The sequence below is a fragment of the Polistes dominula genome, unplaced genomic scaffold (genome assembly GCF_049000335.1).
Source record: "Polistes dominula isolate Pdom_NZ unplaced genomic scaffold, Pdom_raw_medaka contig_20, whole genome shotgun sequence".
NCBI lineage: Eukaryota > Metazoa > Arthropoda > Insecta > Hymenoptera > Vespidae > Polistes > Polistes dominula.
In genome coordinates this window covers 2,073,706-2,089,530 of record NW_028301147.1, presented here as the reverse complement: position 1 = coordinate 2,089,530, position 15,825 = coordinate 2,073,706, and the positions used below count along the sequence as shown (strand labels likewise).

The 15,825-nt window shown below is 35.6% G+C and overlaps 1 protein-coding gene across 1 annotated transcript in view; it reads right to left on the bottom strand.

Moving 5' to 3' along the window:
* Window positions 1–15,825, bottom strand: part of LOC107066116 (uncharacterized) — a 221,016-nt gene that overhangs the window by 99,292 nt on the left and 105,899 nt on the right. The gene's annotated exons all lie outside the window — the stretch shown is intronic.

The window sequence follows — 15,825 nt, the reverse complement described above, 5'->3', positions numbered from 1 at the left end:
GCACTGTCGGTTAATTGCTTAGAGAATTTGTTCTCACAAAAGAGAAGTCGTAGAAATTGGTTGGATTGGTCGAATATCACCGCAATTGTTTTCCAATTTTTCGTCAAATCTTTAAGAAATTATTTTTTTATATATATATATATTTTTTTTTCTTTAAACTTTGATCGTTGAAGATAATCGAGCGTGGTAACCCATTCTTCGATGAAGAAATACAGCTATTTTTTATCATTACCTGGAATTCGGATCTGTCAAAATGTCCTGGCTATGGTTGCGTTAATTACGGTCCCTGGATACGGCCTGGTCCAAAATAATTATAATAATCATAGGACACGCCCCTTCTCAAACTCTCTCTTTCTCTCTCTCTCTTTCACTCTTTCTCGCTCGACCCGAGATGGATGGCTGGACAGATTTTTCGGTATCGTACCGGTTAAAGTCACGGAGCAAGCCACGGCAAACTCGAGCGACAGGGACGAGTAGGTTCGGACAGAAACGCATTATCGTATCTCCTCCTCTTCCTTCTTCTTCTTCTTCTTCTTTTTCTTCTTCTTCTTCTTCAGTTTTTATTTTTATATATTTTTTTTTCTTCCTCTCTTTCGATGTCCGACAGTCAGCGCGAGCACATGTTCCTCGTGTCAAGTAACTTGATTGCACAAAAACCAATATATCTAATTACAACTTATTTTAAAGACAATCAAGGTCATCATACGACGAATCATCATATTATTTTTCTTTTCTATATTTCGATTATAATTCGCTTTCGTGTTTCCCATCATTAAATTCTCTTCTTACGTTCTTAGCAAAAAATAAAAAGAAATAAAAAAAAAAAGAATATAATAAAAAAAGATCGAAGAAGAAGGAAAAAAAAAAGATCAACAGCGACGTCTTTTCAAACCAACTGACCTTTTCTGTCTTCTTCGCTGATTTACGACTGGTCCGCAGCAACAAGTAGAAATCGAATCTGTGTGACTTCGACACCGGGGCCAACTTTAATTACACTCTACGAGAGTTGGAATCTGCAGGCGGCCCGAAACTTCATCGTCTCTACGCTTTCGAATGGAACCTTTAGATCTCTTTACGTTTCACGATACTTTCTTCAATCGAATCTTATTACCTTTCATTACTAACTCTAGTAATTATTTTCGTTAATTAACGTATCCACGTAAATGTGTGTGTCTGAACATTTATAAAATTAAATTATATTATCATCAACTTCAGCATAGTATCAAATTGTTAACAAAAAAAAAAAAGGAGTAACATTTCTAAATTCTGTAATAATTATCCGTATTTTTGTATTTAAGATAAAAATATATATTTTTTGTTTGTTTGAAAGTGTCCGAAATTCGTAACTTAATGAAAACCACTGGTCCAGCACTGTCATTAAGCGGTGTTGGTCATCCTCCTCCTGCTAGGAGCAGCACGGTCTTTGTTTCATTGGCTGGGCGTAGCGAGTTCGTTCACGATGGTAAGAGAAAAGGGGTTAAGGGGGTAAAGGAGGAGGAGGAGGAGACCTGCGGGGGTCCGAAACCGTCTGTCATCCCCGAACGACTAATGGTCGCTTCACGCTGCTTCATTATATTTTCTAAATGTAAATTCGTACACGAAGAAGAAACAGAGTTCCTCGGTGTAGCGCCCGAAGGGCCGGGGGAGTCCTTATAAAACTCAAACTCTTCCACGCATTACGAGAGACTTGAGAAAGAAAGAATGAAAAAGAAGAAGAAGGGGAAGGGTGGGATGTGTGTGCCCTGAGTTTGCCATGGGTTTGGTGGGGTAAGCGTTCAACCCGCGGGCTAGAGTCGCGCATCCTTGATTGCAGGCGACAGTTTATGGTCTTGTCTCTCGTCCTGCGGACCAATTAGCCCCCTAGCTTCCAAGAAGGGCTAGGCATTCTTCTTTAACATCCTTTTCCTCATCTTCTTAGTCTTCGTCGTTGTTGTCGTCGTCATCGTCGTCGTCGTCGTCGTTGTTGTCGTCGTCGTCGTCGTTGTCGTTAAGCTACTTTTTTTATTTATTTATTTAACATTTTATAGCCGTTCTTCTCTCGGATCCATCTTGTGTGTTTTTTTCTGCTTTTTATCCCCGTTTCCTATCCTCACCGATGATTTTTCACGATTATCTCTTTTTTTTTTTTTTTTTTTTTTTATTCTTCGAGGAATGTACTCCTTGATGAGGCTGGTTTTCATACAGGTTTCTTCATACTTTTTCTCTTTTGTAATATCTCTTTATTTTCTTTTTTTTTTTTTTTATATGTTTTTGTTTTTAAATATCTTACATTTATTTTCGTAACGCCATAAGAGGCAAATTAATAATTATTCAATTGCGTTGGATCATCTTGATCTCGAGACGGTCTCACGTTATTATAAGGTGCTCAATCATTTTGCACATTCGATTCACCTACTATCATCTTACCTTCTTCGTCTCACACTTTTCTTCTTCTTTTTATTTTCTCTCTTTCTCTATCTCTTCCGGAAGAGACGCAATGGTATAGAGAACTAAAACCATCGATCTATCTGTCAAACCGTCTATCTATCTATCTATCTGTCTATTTAACAGAGGAAAATACAAGACGATGGTACTCGCGTCGCGTCTATTTGTCCCGTAGAGAAATGAATATGCCAAAGAAGTAACTTTTGCCCCATTGATTATTCATTATCAAGTAGAAATTTGATCATTCGATTGTTATTATTTGTTAGACATATGTAGTAGCATTACTAATTTTTTTTTTGTTTTAACTTAGTGGGTGGAAAGAATCGTAGTCGCGGGTCTTGCGATAAACCGAAGAATGCGATGAAATAAAAAAAAAAAAAAACAAAAAACAAAAAGAACAACAACAAAACAAAACAGAAGAAAAAATTAAAAAAAAAAAAAGAAGATCGCTCGGAGCGTCGAGGGCGACGCGTCGCGGCTATTATCGGGCTCTGCTCTTTTTGCTGGGCCCAACCGATCGGTGGGCCATTGTCTCGAGAAGATTGCAACACGTTCGGGGCTGCTTATAATATGGGACTCACGGTCCCTCTCTATCTTTGTCCCTTTTTCTTTCTCCCACCTCCTCCTCCTCCTCCTCCACCTCCTCCTTTTTCTTCTGCAGCTCCTTTAGAAGCTTTACCACTAACAGCAGCACCAGCATCAGCAGCAACAGCAGCAGCAACAGCAGCCTGGGCAACTCGATTGTACCACAGAGACACGCACACGGGAGGGCGGGTCTTTTTTCCCTCTCCACCCCAATGAACTGGGATCACGGGTCTTGGTTAATGGGATCGTCTCTTGGATCGTCGCAAATAATCCCATTCGAATTTTTGTTTTCTTTCTTAACATTCTTTTTGATTGTTTGTTAATCGGATTTCATTAAATCCTTTATTGTATTAAATAAACAATGTTAATTCAATGCTTTTTTTTTCTTTTTCATAAGTTATTCGTTACTTTTGAAAAAGAGAACAAAAAAACCTATTAAAATAATTTGAAAATTTGTTAGAGAAGGTGGATAGGAGACATGTAGGAAAATGGGCGGATCCTCGACCATATTCGTCGTTTCTTTTGCTCTACTCGAAGTAGGGAGAACAGAAGAGTATCCGGTTAATGGGATCGCCGTTGAATCGTCCCGACTCTCATTCTTTCTTTCTTTCTTTCTTTCTTTCTTTCTTTCTTTCTTTCATCGTCGACCTGTTCTACCTTTTCTTCCTTTACCGTATCTTCTTTCTCTCGCGGGAGGTACGCTGCTACTCGGTGGGCTTAACCTCCAAGACGACAACGTTCACTGAAGAACGATCTATCCAAAAAACTTGAACGATTTCGGGTCTGTTTGTCAAACTTTATCCAATTCTCGTTTTTCATCCAAATCCACGTGGACTCCAACTATCATCTTATAGTTAAACCATCATAATAAATTCAACAGGTAACTTAAAACGATTTAAAGTATAAATATATATATATTTAATCATCTAATAAGAATAATTAATAAATAATAATATGTATATATAATATAAATAATTTCTATCATTTTTCAAGTTGCATTAATTATGCAGCAATTTATTCGAGTACCTAATGATAGAACGATAAAAACAAAAAAACAAAACAAAAAATATTCTTTAGCGAGATAACTCGTTCGTTCGATTACACCGGCACGTGTGACAAAGTACGTGTCACAGTACACGCATCCACCTGGCGTGAAATGATATAGGAATGAGGTAGTTTATCAGGTACGTTTGTAGGTACACAGTTAGATATGTGTATACACTGTATAACCTATACAGGTAAATAAGTATACATAGGTAAGAAAGAGAAGACCACACCACCACCCCTCTTCTACTTCTCAGTCGCTAAGAGGACAAACCACCGATTGCCCAAGTTATTATTGGTTATTGATCGGTTATTTATTCAAATGAATGCAGATTACCATGGCGGGTTTTCAATGCACGGCCAGTTAGCGGGCGCAATGAATAAATTGCTACCGGGCGCGCGCGCGCCGCTACTTAGCGTCGTTCTCTTTCGAGATCCGCTTTCTCCGAGATGCTTCTTTTGGCTCTAAGGGTTTCTAAACCCTTACCCTACCCTCCTTTCCCTCCCTATTCCAGAATCCTCTGGGCCTATTTCATAAAAGAGAGACCATTGCGATGAGTATCGTACTAAGAAAATTATTAGAGGTACTAAGTAAGGTACCTGATATCAAAAGATCAAACCTAATAAAAAACTGCACTTATTTTTTAAACCAATCATATTTCATTATGCCATAAGATCGAAGCCTTTAAATGTAAGAGATAAAATATTTCACATATGTTTAAATAAAATAAATACAAAACTAATTTGTAATATAAAATATTTTTGTATTTTTGTATTTTTTTTCATTTTATACGATACGAAATGAAAAATGTAATAAAACGAATCGAAGAAATTGATCTGAATTATTCTTGTTTCTTTTTTTCTGAAGAGAATGAGAAGTGCGAACATTCGTGCCCTACCGGTTTCATTTCTCATTCACAGTTGTCCGTGATCGTTCGTGCTTTTCTTTCTTGATCTTCCTTCTATCGCACGTCTTTTAAACCCTCTAGGACGTATAAACGCTATAACACGTACGTTAATACATTGAAAAAGCGCGTATCTTCGTGTCCGAAGAACTCAGCCGCCGATGTGCATCCCACGCGCATGAATTAAAGGCCGTGCAAGCACACACGGCTGGTTAGTCTTGATTTATCTTTGAGCATCGCTCTTCTTTCTTTCTTTTGTTTCGTCTTTCTTTCTCTCTCTCTCTCTCTCTCTCTCTCTCTCTCTCTTCTGAAGACGCCATTGCCGACGACCATCCTCTTCTACTTCTCGATCTTCGAGCCCTTTTTTCTCCCCTTTCTCCCATTCCTCTTGCTTGGCTAAGATCATCGAGAGATGCACCCCTGACTCTCCTCCTCCTTCTCTTTTGTAATAATCCCGCGAGAGAAACGGACCATCTTCTCTTCTTACAAATGTGCTGTTTTCACTGGCCTCCGATCTCGGTTCATCTCGGTCAGCTGGTCAGCATCGCGAGACGTCCACGCTAGTACCATGCCCATTAGTTTTCAGTCAGCTTGGAAACGTTATGGGAAAAGGTACGGGGACGATTATAAACGCGCGACCCCCTAACAAACATTGTTGTGACTTTCTTAGGGTGAGACCTACCATTCGTCATATTAAATTCATTTCAAATTGTGTTATTCTCTTTGATATATATGTATGCTTTGATATATGTTATACAAAAGTTGTAAATAGTAGTAGTAGTTATATTTTAACTTACTGTATTAACACATACATTGATTTTTTATTTCAAATTTGTTTTTTATTATCTTCTGTGCATCAAATTTACGAAACAAATGTGTTTAACTATACACGTAAAAAACTATTGTTATTATCGATAGACCACGTAACAATTGAAAGTTATCATCAACAAAATGATTATTTTGTCAAATATTTCTTACCATTAAGACAAAATAATCGTGTCATACGTTACGAATACGAATCGTAAAGGATTGTTAATTGGTAAAAGCTACGGTAACGCGCTGGATACGCAAAACGTTTTATGAATATAAATATTCCACGTCGGCGTTATCATTAATATTAATGGATGGCGTAATAACGTGGTAGCCGATACGCCGCACGGCTAGAAACTTTATTACCGTCTTTTCCTAGAGACGCGCTCGTTACGTCGACGTATATATGTTCATATAGTTATATAGTAGTGGCTAACCCATAGAGACTCCCTTCTTTGATTCTTAGCGATCTCTCGCAAGAGAGTTGCATCGTTACCAACATAACTATCATTCTCTTTCTATGTGTGTGTGTGTGTGTGTGTGTGTATGTTTCTTTCTTTCTTTTTCTCGAATTCGTCGAAGCAGACTTTAATTTTGATACGACAAGAAGAAAGAGAAAGAGAGAATAACATAATAAAATGGAGAGAGATAGAGAAAGAAAATAATAATGATGGAAGAAATGAGAGAGAGAGAGAGAGAGAGAGAATGAGATAAATAAGCCAATAAAGCAAGAGGACGCTAATTAGAGAACCATTAAACGATAAACGGTTACATGCGGTTGACGCAGGATAGCAGTTCGAATGACATGCCGTTAGTTTTGTCTTCTGGGATAACCTCCTAGTGATAAACTCTTATTCAGAGAGAGAGAGAGAGAAAGAGTCAGAGATATATTCTCATCTCTTTCTCTTTCTTTTTCTATCGTCATTCGCGAACAACGACGGCAGTGTGTCAACGATACTTTCGATTCGACTAAATTCTGTATTCGAGTGAAGATGATTTTACTTCAAGCCACCGACCTCTTTAACTTCAATCCCTCATCCTCTTTCTTTCTACGTTCCACTTTCTTCTTTTATCTTCATTTTCTCCATGGTATTTTTCTTACGAAGTTTTCAACATTAAAAGAGCTACCGATCTTAATTGAACAATTTCATATTTTTCATTTATAATGCAACATGTATTCAATGTTGAAAAATTTGAACGAATGACGTTTGCATATCTTTAATACAGACAGACAGACGTGTATTTATTTATTTATTTTTTTTTTATTTAAGATAAAACAATTTCCGTCCTAAGTAGAATCATCGTTTAAATAACCGACAAAGAAGGTAATGTCTGTCTTTCCTATCATGTAACATGTATGACAAGATAAACTGGAGACATTGCGAAAGATTTATCGAATTTCCCGTGAAATATATTTAGTTTGAATAATGATAATGATAAAAAAATTAAAAAAAGAAATTTCTCAATGTGTGAGTATACATACATTGGATTGGTATGGTTTAAAGGTTCTGACAAAATGAGTATGTGAAGTACATATACAGAACGGTGAATATAATGACGTGACTTCGATGATCGTGTCGATGTAATAAAGCGTGTCGGTAAGCATTATGCATTCTTTTCAAACGGTCCATAGTCACACACACACACATACACACACACACACACACACACACACACATAGTTTATAATATTATCTCTCACATTGGCCGCGAGAGAAGAATGATCATTCGTCGAACCTAATTCGATCAACGGGCTCGAGGCGTAACGAGACGACATAATACGTCTTGTAAATTATGCACCACCTTCTTTCTCTTTCACTCTCTTTCACACTTTCACTCTAACACTCATACTTTATTTTTCTTTTTTATTCTTACACACTCACACACATATATATATATATATATATATATATATATATATATATATATATATATATATATATATATATATATATACGTATTACATTGACGAGATTCTTCGAGGCATAGTAAAAGATACCAAATGACTTGGCCTATTATTGAAATTTCACCGATCATTCGCATACCTATATCCTTGATCGAAGGCAGAGCAATTGTTTCGAAGCGAAAAAGAGAGAAAAAGAAAGAGAGAGAAAGAGAGAAGCAGCACAGACCGGTCGGTCACTCATCAATATGGAGTAGCTGAATGCGGCCAATCCGGCGGCAGCCCTCAGGCAGCCCTTTTGAAGGTTACGAGGCGGGCAGCGGACTGTCATTCCTTTGATTGGCTTTTAGAGTGGACCACCTCTCCCCTTTTGGTTCTTTGTTTCTCCTCTTCGATCTCTTTCAACCCTCTACCCCCCTCTCTCCCCCCTTCCCAACCCCACCGTCCAAATCTCTTTCCTTTTTCGACTTTTAATTTGCCAGCCAGCGCCTCCGAGGCAGACGAGGGACAGAGCTTTTGTTTTTCTTTTCTTTTTTTGTTATTATTATTTTTATTATTTTTAGACTCATTTGTATTTTCTTTTTTTTTTTGCATTTCTTCACGCCCTGGTGTACATGGTAAAAAATTATGGTGAACATCTTTGAACAATGTCGATACGTATATGTCATCTTTTTTGAATTAAATAATCTCTTCTGATTTAAATAGAGAACTTGACCTCGAACGACCTTCGAAAATAACCAAGTCAGCCTTGGAAGGCCAGCGATCGATCAGTGATTCTCGTAAATTTGATCTACAACCGAATAATACTGTGTTTCCCATTTGATTTTTGATGTCAAGTAGTAGTCTTTTTTTTATGGGATTAAAATTTTGATAATTTTAAAATTTAATTACAAATTAAATGGTAATCTTAAGAATATTTTTTTCTGGAATGTTAGAATAATCTAATTAATTCTAGGATTTATAATTATATTCTACTGAAATTTATGAATGAAAAATCTTAATATTTGTTTTCTTTACTATTACAATTTATCTAAATGTTTAAATCACCATGATGCAACAAATTAAATAATAATTAAAGTGACAATGATTAAAAATATTTTATAAGAGTAGAGCAAAGAAGAAAGCATCGAGGTGTGAACAAATCGGAAAGTTGGAAAGAAAAATAAATAAAAAAGAAGGAAAGATGAAAGTAAGAAGTAGAAGAAGAATTGGAATTCAAGTTTCGGTCTGTCGGAGCGAAATAAAAGAGCATCTGGTGGATCTACACGGCAGTGTTCGATCGGTTAGGGCGCCATTAGTTGAAAGAAGAAGAAGTAGAAGTAGAAGTAGAAGTATAAGCACACACACGTTTCTTTACTTCAGCCAGTAGGATTCCATGTAACCGTGTAGCCAGGCGCGTGCTATGAAAACGATATGGATCTTCGTAAAGCATCAAGTTTTGTGTGGCACGGGCCCAGTTTCATCTTTTTCTCACAAACGGTGGCTCTAACACACCAATCTGTCTGACCTATCTATCCGTTAACCAGTGTAACTTTGATAATCCTTCCCCCCAGTCGATATCGGAATACTAAATGCACCGCACTCTGATCTTTCCTCTCGATATTTGTATCTTTATCTTTATAGTTCAAGTGCATCGATGCAAGAAAGTTCCCATTGCCTTGTGACATCGATTCGAATATCTCTCATAGTTTACATTTTATCTTTTATCTTTCAATTCTGTTTCTTCTGATTGATTTTCAATAATTTTAAATTTTATACTAGTATCGTATTGATATTTATAAGATAATTTTCTATTAAATAACATAAGAAAATATCAATAACAAAATATAATAAAATTAATTAATATCATTATATAATATATTAATAATTATAATATAAAACCAATACAATATATATAATAAATTTGATATGTATATTTTTCAATATATGTAAGTATATTAATTTATATATTTATATAGTATCATTGATATTGTTTATATAGTAATTTAACAATCAAGAAATAATTATTGTACAATTGAAAAAATATACAAAACTGTTATTACAGATTTACATCTTTTTTTTTTTTTACTTGAAGTCATAATAAAAAGAAGTGTGAAAATTGGTAGAATTCAAAAAAAAAAAAAAAAAAATAGAACGAACTATAAGTTTACGTCGTCACGAGGATTAATGACGAAAAACGAGGAGGTTGAGGTTGAGGAGGAGGAGGAGAATGATCCACAGCCCCCATGTGGTACAAACTGTTGCGTCCACTTCGTCCTCATTCTCGTTTCACGTCGGCTCAAACAAAAAGAATTGTGGTTGACTCTGGTCTATGGTAAAGTTCCGTGGCTGTTAGTTCCAACCCCCTGGTGACATTTCCCATTCTTCTCGGCACGCCATTAACGGGTCAAAGCGACCGCCCCCGCGGGACGTCCTGAGCGTAAAGCGCACTACTCAAAGGGCCACTTTTCAGCCCACTTTCCATTCTCCTGGCTCTCTCTCTCTCTCTCTCTCTCTCTCATACACACACAGTCATCTCTTTCTATCTTTCAATAGATATTTATTTTTCTTTCTATTCTTTTTCTTACTTTTCATATTTCCACGCGACGCCTATCATACTCAAACTTCTTTTTTTCCTGACACAACGATCGATATTTCGACAATCCAACTATGATTTTTTTTTCGATGGGTACGTCCACACCGAGACCAAGGATGATTTATAACTTCCAATGTTGGGAAACTTGTTTGGTGAACCTTGCGAGAAGCCGACATGGAAACAACTCAACGCGTTTAACATTAAACTTTCATTTATACAACAGAGCATACCTTTTGTGGGTTTCACCAATAATACGATAGACCAGATGTTTAGACAATAAATACATTTTATAGTTAAATACAAATCGATAGATGTATTTCGATATATTTCTTTTTTGTTGTGGTTTGATACCGGAATAAAACGAGTTCTCTCTCTCTCTCTCTCTCTCTCTCTCACACACACACACATGAAAATGATTAATTTATATTCAAAGAAATAGATACTCCCTTCTTCTTTTTTTTTTTTTACTTTTTTCTTTTCTTCGACGATACATACGTGAATTCGTAATTATCGGTAAATAAATATCCGACGCATAATAATATCACTTTAATTAAATTTAATTGCGATTTGTAATCGTAATATAATATAATTTACGATATTACATTGGAAAATGTATCCCGTTTCGTAAGTCCGATCAAAGCTTATTTCTATTATTCATATATCGTAAATACGTACGTAGAAAATAATTGCTAACAATAAATTTGTTTATGAAAATAAATCAATTTCATTGGATCGCGTTCGGTAGAAGTGAAAACAAAATTTTCTTATTATCAATTACTTTCTAACATTTTTTTTCTCATAACAAAAAAGAAAACAACGTTTCCGATAATAGAAAACTTATCAAATCCAGTAGGAACAATCATGCTGGTCAGTGTAATAATAATCGAAGAATGAACGATGATCGCAATAAACCACACATATATATATTATATATATATATATATTCTCTTTCTATCTTTCTCTTTCTCTATGTATCCATGATATCGTGCAGAAGATTCGCTCGAACCGTAAATTGCCGTTAGCCGGTATAAACGAACGTTTAGCGAGCATGGGCACTATAATTAACGGATCGCATAGTCGATGCTCGATCGACTTCTGCTTCCTGTCCAGCGCAGGAAGCGTGCTCACGTTGGACGCTTCAATGGACAAATTAGCCGAAAATCTACCGTAACGGTCGGCAACGTCAAAGGTGCAACAACAACAATTTACGTTCATTGCAACGAGTTTTCCTATAAACGTATGTTACATATCTATATATATATATATATGTGTATATGCAGATACATATAAAATATGTCTAAGTTAGATTACATATGGAAATTGGAAAATAAACTTTAACTTTATGAATATGTTTAATCTAATAGCAATAATAATAACAAAACAGAAAAAAAGATACATGAACGTGAAACGTAATCAGTGTCTTGAAAATTGATGTTAGAATAAAGTCGAGTTTTGTTGAAAATAAAAATACAGTTCTTAACGAGAATTATTAAACTGAGATCAACTAACAACGTCAAGTAACTTTTACGATTTTATTTAATTTTTTTGTTTTTTTTTTTTTTTATGATCAATCTTCTCGCATCTGTCTTTCTTTCCTATGCTTTTTTTCGATGAAAGAAAAAAGAAATCATTGACATTGTTGACATTATCTTAACGATAATGTAATAAAATAAAAATGGAAAGTAAGAAGAAATTAAAATCATGTCATTTTATTTTTCAACTTGTCATTGCGACAGAGAGGTCAAGATATATTAAAAAAAAAAAAAAAAAAAAAAACAGAAACAAATCGAATAATCGCAAATACTACATCATCGGTGCCATTTATCTCGCGTACATTGACGTACGATGATACACATATATATGCATATATGTATATATAAATTTTTAAAATTTATTTTATGACTGATCATCTTCATCAAAAGCGTGTATTTTATAATAAATAAATCACGTATCCACTATCGTCTCATAATTACATATATAATAACTGCACACAAGTCGGCAAAAAGATAAATTTAAAGACATTTACGAGTAAATCAGAAATAAGAAAACCGGTAATTATTGGAATTAATCTTTATCCTCTTGACGTTTACCTACTCGAAAAGAAAAAGAAAAATGCAAAAATTAAACATTTATATCTCATTACAAATTTACTGATTTTCTTTCTTAAAAAAAAAAAAAAAAAAAAAAAAAAACTGTATAGGAGAAAGAAGAAGAAGTAGAAGAAGAAATGGAAGAGTGAGTGAGATAGGAATAAGATTCGTTTAGGATCTATTTTGAAGTTTGTTGCGGTAGCTACTAGTGAAAGTTGAGAATCGAAAAGATCCCTTTGAAACCCTGGAGGTTTCATGCCACGCGATTCGCCTTTTAATACCTTTATTATACGAACGTGCCTAATATCTTAATATTCTCTACGGCACGGGTGAGATACGTGTGCGTTGTACACGATGGTCTAATGGTCGACTCAATTAAGACACCATTAGACCGACAACATTTACATGTTAACGATAATAACCGTCATGATACCTTCGAGCGGAATAACGTTCCGCGTGCATTACGCATGCCTTACCAACCGGAAGCAATAGGCGCTCTTGTCCATCTCGTATAAGTTACTTTTCTTTTTATTCATCGTTATAACGATGTCATGATACTAGCGAATATATTTTCATTACCGGTATATTCTAGTAATAAACGTTTTTCCTTACTCTTCAAATTTAGTCCATCATATATACTTGATTTTAATAAATTATAATAAACGTATATTTTTGTTATACTACAGTAAATGTACGAACATTATTTTTGAATTTAAGATTTACATTTATTATGCATATATATGCAACTTATATGATAATTAATTATTATAGATACGAGGAACAATTTTGTTTTTCTGAAATCTCATTAAACTAATAAATGTGAGCTCGATTGAAGAATTAAATGATTTTATTTTACGAGTAAAATTTGAAACTCGTTAAAGATTTACTCGTAAAATTGTACATTTAGATTCACAGGTATTAGATAAACGTAGTATTACATCTCGTAGAGATGGTTTGCGAACAGCTTCGTTAGCACGTATACAACTTTGCACGGTCAATGCAAATAAGAAGAAATTATTGTTAGGAGAACAACAATATGCCCGAAGGTAAAATACGGTCCTCTTGGTCGTTGCTAATCGTAAGTCGCTGTGCTAATTATTTGATGCTAATTAGGTTGTGTCAAAAAGAAAACAAAAAAGAAACTTCAAGAAATGCTACATGCTCGTTGCGATGACCCCCAAGTTTAGTCTGGCCTTAAAGTTAAATTCTTTTCTCTAAAGTAACCTTCCAAAAACTAACATATTTATATTTTATAAGTAACAAATTAACTCACATTAATTATTAATGACTTTGTGATCATTCGAAATGATTCAGTTTACAATGTATCAAAGTAAGACAAACAAAAATAATAAAGTTGCGAGTGACACACTTATGTTCAAGGAATAATCGATGAATACTGAGAGTATTGAAAGTAGAAAGAAGATAGAATAGGAATGATAGGGTTGATATGTGAAACGAGAGGGATCGTTGGTAGATATATATACACATAGCGGTCAAAATCAAGCGTGGCTTCTCGTCAGCGCTTATACAAAGCCTAGCTAGCCACGTTGTTGCAGCAGCCAGTCTCCGAGTTCGCCCTTGAATAATGCATTGGCTTTTGCACGAGCAAATATATATATGTATAGTTACCAATACTCCAGTTTTACACATAATAACATATATCTATATCTATATATAATATACGTATAAAGATACACACATATATTCAAGTTATATATATATTTAAATTTAAGTATGCATGTGTGTATACGTTCATACATCTAGATACGTTTTGTCGAGTTCGTAGGTGAAACCGGACGGTTATTAGAATGATTTATGGAAGGTGGACCCAGTCCGACTCTTGCTACTCAAGTCCCATCGAACGAGATAGTCGCTTTTAACCATCGTCTCTATACCTACATATGTATATGTGTATGTGTATATATATTTCTTCTCTCTCTCACGTGTTTTCTATACGGCTCAATGGCTTACCATTTTAGGCCGATTTCACGGGATGGAAATGAGAGATGAGACGAGAGGAAGAGAAAGAGATGATTACGTTTGGTAGGGATGATATTACGGCACTATCATTAGCGTCCACTCGAAACAATGCGTTTACGCCGTTTATGGTAATACCAATGACGGCAGCTCGTACTACTCGTTGCTACGGATATTCCACGATAATTGCCAGCTCCGTCACCATACGTCATCGACATATTCTCGTAAACTCATCGAATTTAGTGTCTGCCTAATGATCGTTGGTAAATTCATTGTCTATCTCTTTCTATCCTTATTCAATCATATTATCAAAATACTACAATTTATATTTACCAAATCCCTTCAATTTTAAACACAATGTTCCTATATGATTATTACTATTATTATATATATATATATATATATTATTTTTTTATTTTATAAAACATTCGTGTAAATATTATCATTCAATGATTTTTATTATTAATTTTGCGTGCAACACGTGACACGAAAATTAATCTCCTTAATTTACTCAAAATTTTTACCACAAAGTACTCTTGTATTGTTTTCGTGGATGTGTGTGTGTGTGTGTTAAAGGTAAAGAAACGATAGATACGAAAAAAAAGGTGGAGTCAGTCAGTCTCTTATGCATTTTCTTTTTCCTAACAAGTATTTTATATCCAAGAGTGTGTTTTATCCTCTTTCCTTTATTTTCTATCGCTGAGAAACATCGTGAAAGGTAGAGGAACAAAGTTCGAAGGGGTTGCAGTAGACAGAAAGAGAGAAAGAGAGAGAGAGAGAGAGAGAGAGAGAGAGAGAGAAAGAGAGATGTAGTAGGGGGTTTGGTAGTAGAACGAGCAAGCGAGAAAGCGATCGGGAATTTCCGCGAGGGATCGTTACAAACTTTTAACGGGTTCGAGACCCACTCCAGTACGCGAACCGAGGCTTTTCACAGCAAGTTTCGCATTACCTACCTACCAACCTACCTACTACCTACCACCGTGCCCGTATCCGACGTACGTTGTCGGAGTGCATTCCAACTTTCGAAGAACAAAATCAATTATGGAACGCTCGTTTTTATGTTCGTCGAAAAAGAGAAAAAGAGAATGAGTGAGAGAGAGAGAGAGAGAGAGAGAGAGAGAGAGAGAGAACAGGGCAGAGAGAATAAGCGAAGGAAGAAGTAAAGAGACCAGGAGGTGGAGAAGTGTTCACCTTCCCCCCCCCTTTACCTCTACCTCTACCTTTACCTCCCTTTACTCCTTCCACCCTCATCCCTCAACCCATTTCCACGCTACCGTGATTATCGGTCCAACTTGCGAACTAAAAGTAATTCGCCGCCCATGGTGCACCTACGCTCGGCGCGTCTTGCATTTTGGATTACGCTTTGGATTATGGGTGGGGACGGGCCGAAAGGGCAGCTTTTATTTTTCATAATGAGAAAGAATCAGCGTTCGTTAAACGATCGATTGATGGGTTCTCGCACCCTAGATTATTATTATATATCTTCCCGAAATCTTTTAACACAAAATCTCTA